The following is a 10,734-nucleotide window of genomic DNA, read 5'->3' as shown; positions in this document are numbered from 1 at the left end:
TGTAAGGAAGTTTACAGTCCATGGCACTGTAACTAATCTCTATTGATGTGGACAAAAGAGAAAGATTGATGTTACAATGAAGAATTGTTTGAATGGTGGAAAAGAACATCAATCAACTTCCAAACAAATTCAAGCTGACTTGCAAGCATGGGGTGTCAGCTCACCGGAGGTTGGATTAAGTCGTCACCCTTCAAGTCCAAGTTGAGTCTCAAGTCATTGACACCAAGTCCCAAATCAAGTCTCAAGTCACCAAAAATTCATCCAAGTCGAGTCCCAAGTCAGGTAATTTCATTATCTCCATTTGTCCCCATATAGAAACAGAGCTCTGATCCTGTTCTTGAGCACAGGATCGCATTCTAAGTCCACAGCTTTCTCCTCTGACAGATGAAGGGGTCAGGGAGGAAGGCAGTTAGGTTTCTGTAAGACTGCCTCCCTCCCCGTCCCCTCCAGCTGTCAGCAGAGAAAGCCAGTGGGGTTGCAAGTTGCTAGGCAAAACCTCCAGGTCGAGACGGAAGTCGTTCATTAGGCGACTTAGGTCAGACTCGAGTTCAAGTCGTGCGACTCGAGTTCCAACCTCTGCAGCTCACACTATCACCATCTGAAGTGACGCTATAGCAGGAGACCCAGGAGGACCCCACTGCTGACACAGAAACATAAACAAGCCAGTTTGGAGTTTGCTAAAACTCACCTCTGGAAGCCACAATTCTTCTGGGACAAGGTCCTCTGCCCAGATGAGACATAAATACAATTTTTCAGTAACGCACATCATTCAACTGTTTGCAGAAAGCAAATAGAAACCTTAAAAAAAAAGGACACACTCCCTACAGTCAAACTGATGTTTTGGGGTTGCTTTGCTGCTTTAGACACTGGTAGTCTTGACTATTTCCATGGTATTTTAAAATCTGAAGACCTAAGAATTCTGAGTAAGGCCCAGTGTAAAAAAGCTGGGTCTCAGTCTGAGGTCATGGGTCTTACAGTAGGACAATGACCCAAAGCATACTTCAAAAAGCACCCAGCAGCCAGCAAAAGTAGCCAGTAGTCCAGGTCTAGTACCTGAGGAGAGATCTAATACAGCAGTTGGGAAAAGGAACACTTCAAATCTGAGAGACCTGGAGGAGCTGGCAAAGGAAGAGTGGTCCAAAATTCCGGTACAGAGATATAAAGTCCATTTTTGTTTCTTGTGTTTTTTGGTGTTCTTCCAGTGCCAATAAAAGCATTTGTAATTGCAACAATTTTCAGGGAGATGTGGTACATTTTCAGACATAAATGCCAGGGTTCCAATCATTTTGGCCAAGATTGTAAACTGCAGGTCTCCTAAAAAACTCCTAATATAATAAAATGTTGTCTTAAACCTTAAAACTTTAGACAAAATAGATACTAATAGAACATTAATATACAAGATGTGGTAATAGATAAATATGTTTTGAAACACTGCTTTCGACATTATAATAAATGGAAAATAATGCAAAAGTATTTTACCCAGGATGACTTAAAAACCAGAAAATGAGTCATTAGAAAGTGAAATACACGTTATAATAGAAGAATAATAGGATTTATTGGGATAACTTACCATATTAAATATGCACTTATCTGAAATTCACACATCCTGTTCAAGGCAAATTGACACAACTCATAAGGATTCACCCATCACTAAACATATTTGCTCATTAGCAATCATATAAATAAAACAAGAGTTCCACCAACAAACAAAATTCACTCAATAACTAACGCTGTATGATAATCTATCTTCTGCAGTCTTGTAGAGTTCAGACTCACTGGGTGAATAGTTGACTACAAAATGATGAGCTAACAGGAAAACAATCTTCAAAATTGTTTAAATCTTTTAAAATGTAGATGGCTGAATGTCCAGCAAATATTTTCTGTGCAATGCCTTCATATACAGACCTTTTAGTATATTAACGTGTACGGAGTTCAGCATTCTGGGGATGTAACGCATAGCACAGGGTACATAGCAGTTTGTGGCATGTGATGTGACAACAGAAGCAGACCATGGACCATATTTTATATACTGAAGATAAACATCAATGACAGCCAGACAATCAGCATTTTTAGAAAGGGTCAGTAATGGCAATCTATATATTTTTGACGGGTTTCCTTTAAGTTTATCTGTAAGTTGTTTACATAAAGACAACAGGCCATATGTGAACCATTTCCTCTTTTACAAGGCTGTCATTCACTATAATTAAATACAAGATAGCTCATTACAAAGATGAATTTGTTGTCTTTTTTGAAGTTGTAAATATCAAGAATTCAGACCATTAGGATGAAAGATGCCATTGATGCAGATTGATTGTTAGCCTGACAGCAAAAACAATTGGCTGTTATGGGCAACTTTTCCTGTTGCCCTATGCCTCATATAATAACCCCAGCACTCTAAGGGCAGTCATTAGCCCAAAACAAGTTCATGGCCAAAACAATAGCATTCAAATAATTATTTATAAAGGAAGAATTTGAGCAGCTGGAAAGACCCAGGGCCATGTTCAAAGCTTGGAACCTCCTTCAACACCGCCAGCCACTGAAACTGTGTTGTGTAGAAGAAGAAAAAGAAGTGTGCTGGATATATTTCAGCATATAACATGCCACACAGCAGAATAAAAGTTTCTGCAGAAATGTGTTTTTCCTGACACAAACCACAATGTGCATTTACGTAGCCATTCCAGATGTCCTGGGACTGTTCCACCAATGGGGCTAATTTCTAAGTTCCCAATCCGGCCTCCCAACTCCAAAAGTCTTATTGGTTTAGGTTCCATCCAGCACAAAGCTTGATGGGGCTTGATTTATTAAAGATCCCCAAGAATGGAGGTGATAGACTATTATTGGAGAATCATGTAATCCAGCAAATCTGGAAGAAATCTGGTCCTAGATTGAGAACATTTGCCTGGTATTTCTAATAATAAACAGGATTTATATAGCGCCAACATATTACGCAGCGTTGTACATTAAATAGGGGTTGCAAATGACAGACAAGTACAGACAGTTACAGAGGAGAATGAGAGGACCCTGCACCTAAGAGCTTACAATCTAAGAGGTGGCATGCAGCACACAGAAAAAGGGGATATGGTATGGTGGGTTGGTATTTAAGTTTTTAAGAAACAGAAGAAGATGGGTAGTCATGTTTGAAAAAAATGAGCTTTGAGTGCACATTTAAAGGATCAGAAAGTAAAAGCAAGCTGAATAGGATGAGGAAGATGATTCCAGAGACTTGGGTCAGCTTTAGAAAAGTCTTGGAGCCGTATGTGTGATGAGGTTATGAGCGAAGAAGATATTAGTAGGTCATTGGAGGAACAAAGAGAGTGGCTAGGGGGGTATTTTACTATCAGGTCAGAAAGGTAAAAGGGAGAAGAGCTGTGGAGGGATCTGAAGGCAAAGCACAGGAGCTTGAATTTGATTCTAAGGTGTAATGGAAGCCAATGAGGAGAACTACTAAGAGAGGCAGGGAAGGATGGATGAGTCTGGCTGCAGCATTGTACAGATATATAGTACTGGAGAGAGTCTAGTTAGTGGAATACCAGAGAGAAGAACAGTTAATAACAAATGAGTTTGAAGAAATCCATTGCAGGTTTGCAGGATCACCTAGATTCTTTCATGAAAGTCTATCATTTCCAGTGTTGGAGAGTTTTTATATATCAGGCCCATGGTTTACATGGTGTACATGCTGGTATAGCTGATGAAATACCCTAAGAATGTTTTGAACAGTGATTCCCAAACCTTTTAACATGGAGGAATCCCGTGATATACCTTTAAGGTCTTCAGGGAACCCCTGCTATAATTATTATGTACACAGCTCATCCAAAAAACATTGGTATCAGTTGAACTGCCCCAAGAGGTCCAGATTTGTTCAAAGGAACCTCTAGCAACCAACTGGTCTAAAAGGTTTATCCTAAGATCATGGCTCCTTGATTTTATCTTGTCCTGTTTGAACTTATTCTACATCTATCATATTCCTACAAAAATTGTAGTGAATGCTGGGTACAGTTTTTAAGACAAGAAATTCTTTAAAACATTTCTTATACAGCCACTGCAGAATGACATTATTCTTCCACAGAGAACTTGTCTGTTCATGATGGAATATTTGTATATTTATCAGGCGGATCAAAGATAAGGGCTGTGTGCTTCTGTTTTACAAAATACTGTAATTCCTCTTCCCTGTTCTGAGCCTTACTATTTATACACTGAAGATAAGGCAGATAAACTATCAATTAAATGCTTGAAACTAAAGAGGAAGAAAAGATTGGGTTTTATTGGCAAACAAAATTGTATTAAGATAAGTTGTATTCAAGGTCATATAAAGCACATTTGTTTGTTAGCAAACTAACGTGCTTTATATGATGTTGAGTACAACTTACTTTATTATAATTCTGTTCATCAAGAAAACTCTTTATTTTCATGTATTCCCGTTAGTGGGGTTGGTTAACTTAGACATGTCACAATACTGGTAGATCCTTTTTTACCGATCAAATAAATACAGTATGTCTCACTCAGCATGTACTATATACCAAGCATTTTTTTACACTGTAATGTGTCACAAATATTGTGTGCTTACTGGTAAAATAAGCTGGCTCTTACGTATGGTTCTAACTTCCTAATAGTGATATTGTCACATAAAGTGCAACTCTGCCCACTATGAAGATTAACGTATTCACATATTTTAAGGAAGAAGATTTCCATTTAGCTAACCACTTCACTCTTTACATGTCAATCACTATTCTTTTCACTGGGTCTTTCATTGTCTTTTAAATGTTTCCGGTCCCCTTGAAGTTGCTATGAGTGCAATGGGCAATAAGCAATTTGGCCTCTCAGCTTAGCACCAATAAACTTTTTGGCTATCTGTAAGGTAACAGTCTTAACAATAGCTAGCAATGTAAGAATCATTTTGCCACTGACTAAAATGCTAATATATTATGAGCTGTGGATGTCGTAATTATAAAAGGGGTTCCCAGAAAACCTCAAAGTTATTTTAGGGGGTTCCCCTGAGTTAAAACCATTGACAAAGGCTGTTACAGTTATTGCAATCCTGGTTACCGCTATTCTTAAAAACAAGCACTATTCTTGGTATTTTCCACTCATTCCAGACTTTTTTACTTATGATAAATATGCATACCAAACATTGTTCCCCTTCTCATCCGAGGTTTTTCATTTCTGGAACCATGTTTTGCAGCCTTTTCCATTTTCATTTTATGTTGCCTATTCTTCCATAGCTATCTTGATATATTTTTGTCCAGCACAATCTTAACTTTAATATTTTACTTGTATTCATTATCTTCTGTTGATATATTATACTGCAAAAAAATCAATGATCTCTTGGCCTCAGAATCGGTATGTTCCTCTTTATAAAACTCACTTCTTGTAGATGTTTTGCATATTTACTCATCAGCCTCTGACTCTATTCACTATTTACAAGCCTTTGTGGGTTTATTTGCATGAACTGCCTATTTACAATATCCACATTTAAATATTATTCAAATCACGGCATTATTAGGATAGTCCATTATTTTCTTTTTTTTTCACTATACCGTGCTGGGTTTGTTTGTTCAGATCAATATCCCGATGAAAGGTACATTTCTATGTCAACGTCAGATTTCAGACAGATGGCCTTACATTCTCATCAAGTACACTTTGGTATAACACAGAATTTATGGATGAAGAAGAAAAGTAACCTCAAACCATTCCACCACCATGATTTCCACCATTGAATAACGTTCTCCAGAAATGCCGAACAACTCAATCCCTGATTCTTTAGTTCCTAAAATATGTATGTATACATACCAAACATGATTCTCCTTCTCATCCGAGATTTTTCATTTTTTGGAGTGGCACTATCATGTTTTGCAGCCTTTTCTATTTTCATTTTACAGTGCCTTTTGGAATTCTTTCCCTAAAATACTGTTCCAGAAAGACTTTGCCTATATGCTGATTGACATACGCTGGTCTTGCTCCAATGATTTTTTGTATAGCCATTTTCCAGGAACTCTTCCCATGCCTGTTAAAAAAATAGAATATTTTTCTGATTTTCTCCAGTATCAGTGCCATGTCGTCCTGAAATCTTCCTTTGTCTCAGAACAAAGGAAGCACTGGGCGCCTTTTTCTTCTGTCTTCTGTCTATGGCTGGCAATGGTCCTTGTCTGATAATCGGCTCAGGGCTAATAGTGGACAAGAATCTGGAGTGTGTACAGCACTCGTAGTCCATCGTCCGAACGACTGTCCTGGCGGATCCACAGATGATGGACAAAAAATGATCGTAATGGAAGTAAAGGGGAAAGAGCGCAGTGGGGTTGTCACTTCATCGTTCTCCCCCTCCCCTCTCCATAGAGCATAACGGGGCTGTATGTACAGCACCCATTCATGCATCATGAAGTCATTGGAAAGGATCTTTCAATCGACAATTATTGCACGTGTGTACATATTCTAAGTCACCTGATGTCGCACTGCACGAGCCTGCAGTAGATGGGGAAAAAAAGAGTGCTGATCTCACCAGGCATGTATGAGATCGTAATTTCCCCATTGAAGAAACAGCTCGTTTTGCACATGCTCGAAAAGCCAGAAGCTTTCTGGAACGTGTGACGTATGTATCCCAGGAGGCCCTGAGCTTTCAGCCTGATAGAAAGGGAGACGCTTTACCCTTTTTTTTTAATAAAAAATGTTTTAATCCCCCTCTTTCAAAAATGGGGTGTAAAATGGTTGTCTATGTAACGTAAAACTTCTAAGGATAGGTCCACTTTAATCAGCACCGGTTTGTTTTCTTGACTCTTTCTGGGCAAAGTATCTCTCTTTTCAAACATCCACCATATATACAGGATTTCCCTTCTTGTCCTAAAGAGCTGTCCTAAGGACCCCACAAAAGCTTTAAATAAGAGAGATTCCAATAACATATTCAATAGGAATTAGCACACATATCTAATGTAATGAATTGCAAAGCGTAGTAAATGGAGTCATATTGACAACTTTTCAGTTTCACTAATTTCATTTTTTCAATGAATACAATAAATCTGTGTCAGTTTTTCTCTTGGCAGGTAAATTCCTGGTACAAATGTAAGTGGATGATCTGTATTTACAGGTGTGTCAACAACTGTCCCACCTGCCAGTAATAACCTTTTTCTTTTCTTCTTCCAAGTGCATAGCCATAAAAAAAATCATAAAAACACTAATAACACTGCAGGTGTTTCTCCTATCAAATAATCGTAATATGGTATCCTTAGGCTGGGTTTACATGGATGTTTTTTAAACAATGGCATCTGAGGTTTGCAGTTTCATTTTTTTTTCTTTAATTGATAGAGCGGCTCCCTTGTAGATGCAAGAATTTTGCTGTAAAAGGAATAGGCATGGTTTATATGAATATTATCTTAGATAAAATATTTTGATTCTTATTTTTTAATATTTATGTTTTTTTATTTTTATTATTTTTTTTTATTTATTATGTCTTTTTATTTTTATTGTATTTTTATTTGTTATGTCTTTTTATTGCAATGCCCCTTTGTGCATTAGGGGAAGGATATCCACTAATTTAATGGGAGTCTCTGCTTTTTTCTTTCAATGTTACATTCTTTTCACAATTTAAGTGCAGGAGTTGGGCAACTGAAAACACAATACACTCCATTTGTAATAGTTTAGCTAAACAGTTGTTGGAAATTCTCAACCAGGGTTCCTCCAGGGTTTCTTGATCAGTTAAGCAATTTATGTTTTTTAGGTAAATTTAAGTGACATTAATTACCTTTTTGGCTATCTGGAAGGGTGACATTGATCCCAATGGCCAGCAATGTAAGAGGCATTCTTCCTACTGACCACGATACCAGCGTGCTGTCTATATAGTAATTATAGCAGGGGTTCCCTAAGACCTTTCAAAGGTTTGAGAAATTGAGAAAGGCTGTTGTAGAGACTCTTCACATATATTACATTTATTTATTTATTTATTTATTCTTTTAAAGAAAAACTGTGCAAATACTGTATGAGTACCACCTCAAACTTATCTTAGGTCCCTTTCACACCACCAAGTTTGCTGCTCCCTGACATATAGCAAACTGATGCTACATACCACAGCACAGGTTAACACTCTTGCACAAAAAGTTCTCAATGAGGATGGGAGCTCAGTTCAGCCTGCAATACAATATTGCTGTTAACTACTGAAATAGGCCTTACAGTATATACTGCACATTTTGCTCAAAATATGTGTTCCGTGAAATAACGAGATGCTTTCACTTTAACAGCATGACCTGGTTTACAAAAGTTTGCTGGTTTGCATATATTTAACTTATACTGTTTAAAGCAGATGTGACAGATAATACATTTTCACACTACATTATTCATTTAAGTGATTACACTCTTTATAAAACATGGGATACTAGAAATGGAATTTTAGGGACATAATGGAAAGATAATAGAAAATTGGTGCATACTAAGCTGGCATTACAAAGTTAGAACACAGCCGTGTTACTGCATACCTATAGTAAAAACAACTTAGTACACAAATTTCTTACGTGTTGTTACACTCACCTATTGAGCACCCAGCTACAGCTTCCTCCCACACGGCTGAAAAAAGTTCTGGGAAGAACATAGCTTTATCTACCAACTTTTTTTTACTTTTCATTAACCATGTTATATTAATAGTTCTAAAGTGACTTTTGACATCTCCATGTAGGTCTTGCAATCCAAGCATCCAATTATGGTGCTAGGGTGAATTCACACATGTATCCTGGAGTAGAAATGTACATTACATACATTACAGCAGTGAATGAATATTTGTTCATTTGTATAATAATATATAAAATAAAATGATGATAAAATATTATCTGCTGGAGTACAAAGAGGTAGACTATAAGATTGCTGAGTACCGCTGAATAACAATTACAGTCACAGGTGCTGCTATTGTAATTAGGTAAAGCTGGCCGTGTATAAAAGTCTGCATGGCAATATGGGAACTGTAAAATAGCCCTAAATCTACAGGACAAAATCGGAACCAGAATACAGATGCTGTGATACAACCAGAGAGCTTGTAAAGTTTATAACAAGACAAGTAAAGTGAGGCCTGCAGCAAGGGACTAAGCGTAGGGCCGGCATGACTGGGTGTTTGGGCAGGATCCGCCCCTGGCAGGTTCAGTATGGGTAATATGAGGGAGAGAAGTTAGGGGTGGGATTAGTTAGAGGTCGGGTCGGAAAGTAGAGGGGAGGAGAATAGAAGGGTTTAAGTAAGAGGGTCCATCGGCCTTGAGGGGGGAGGCCTCACCCGAGGTTGGGCCCCTGCGTTCGGTAGAGATCTGACCAAGGGTGACTAAGAGGGGGGCTGTGGCTGCCAGGGAGCGCAGCCTCCAAGATACTATGGGTCGGTCAGCACGAAAGGAGACCTCACCTGCCTCACTTAATGCTGGGCTCCAGCAGAAGCATGGGACGGCCAGCCCAGTCTGGGTCACGGCCACAGAGGCTCCTGAGTTCGTGGGGGCTTCTTCTGGAGCTGGGACTGCTGCTCCGGTCGCTGGGGTGAGCTGCCCTGGGCTTGGGAGGTCCTCCAGGCGGCTGGGAACACGCTGGCCTCATGGTAGGATGGCGGCGAAAGAAGACCCGGGGAGGAGCCGTGACGCATTTTCCCAGAAGTGATGCATTTTCCCGGAAGTGACGCAGAGCCGGCTCAGTCTCCAGGAGTTCCCCAGTCGGAGGGGGAACTCTCTTTATCTGGAGCAGAGGAAGAGGGTGCGGGCCAGGAGCCGGTGGCGGTTCAGGGTCCCAGGAGGTTGGCGGGATCCATGGCTGTGGATATGCCAGGTAGGTGCTATGGGGGTCCTGGGGGGGTGGGGGAATGGGTATGGGGAACAACATGGCAGGACATTTTGTGCGCTTGTCAAAAGAAGTGAGGGCTGACTTGCAGGCTTGGAAGGTTTTTCTGGAATCCTTTAATGGTAAGGCTATGTGGCTAGAAGGGCCGGTCTCGACTATGGATTTGGAGCAGCTTACCGATGCGGCGAGTTCTACGAGGAACAACATGGCAGGACATTTTGTGCACTTGTCAAAAGAAGTGAGGGCTGACTTGCAGGCGTGGAAGGTTTTTCTGGAATCCTTTAATGGTAAGGCTATGTGGCTAGAAGGGCTGGTGTCGACTATAGATTTGGAGCGGCTTACCGATGCGGCGAGTTCTACGGGATTTGGAGCATATTTTCAGGGTAGATGGTATGTGGGGGCGTGGCCGCAGGAGTGGGTAGAGGCTGAGTTGGTGAAGAACTGGTGTTTGAGCTCTTTCCTATTGTGGTGTCTGTTGAATTGTGGGGAGCGGCACTGGTGGACAAGAAGTTGAGGTTTCATTGCGATAACCTAGGTGTAGTGCAGGCTATCAATAGCCTGTCTGTGTCGTCAGCGCCAGCAGTGTGACTGTTGCGGCATTTAGTGCTGAAATGTCTGCAGCATGATACTTATTTGTTTGCGAGTCATATTCCTAGGGTGAGCAATGTTATAGTGTGGCCCCTGAGGCGGTGCTTTGCAGCTAGGGACCAGTGTGTGTTTTAAACAATTTTGGTTGAAGTGGACTTTACCTTTTCCTAGACCTGCAGCCTAATGGAGTAAACGAGTTGGTTTTGGTTATAGTACAATTAGACACAGTGATTAAAATGGGGTTTTTGTTTACAGGTTTATTGGATGGAGAGAAGTTTTATACTTGTAAGGATTGTGAAGTATATATAATGAGTATATTAATGTTATATGTTCTTATATGTTTAGTTATGTTAACTAAGGTAT

This window comes from Pyxicephalus adspersus, chromosome 12 (assembly GCF_032062135.1).
Source record: "Pyxicephalus adspersus chromosome 12, UCB_Pads_2.0, whole genome shotgun sequence".
In the NCBI taxonomy this organism is placed as follows: Eukaryota; Metazoa; Chordata; class Amphibia; order Anura; family Pyxicephalidae; genus Pyxicephalus; species Pyxicephalus adspersus.
Note: the sequence above shows the minus strand (reverse complement) of the source record.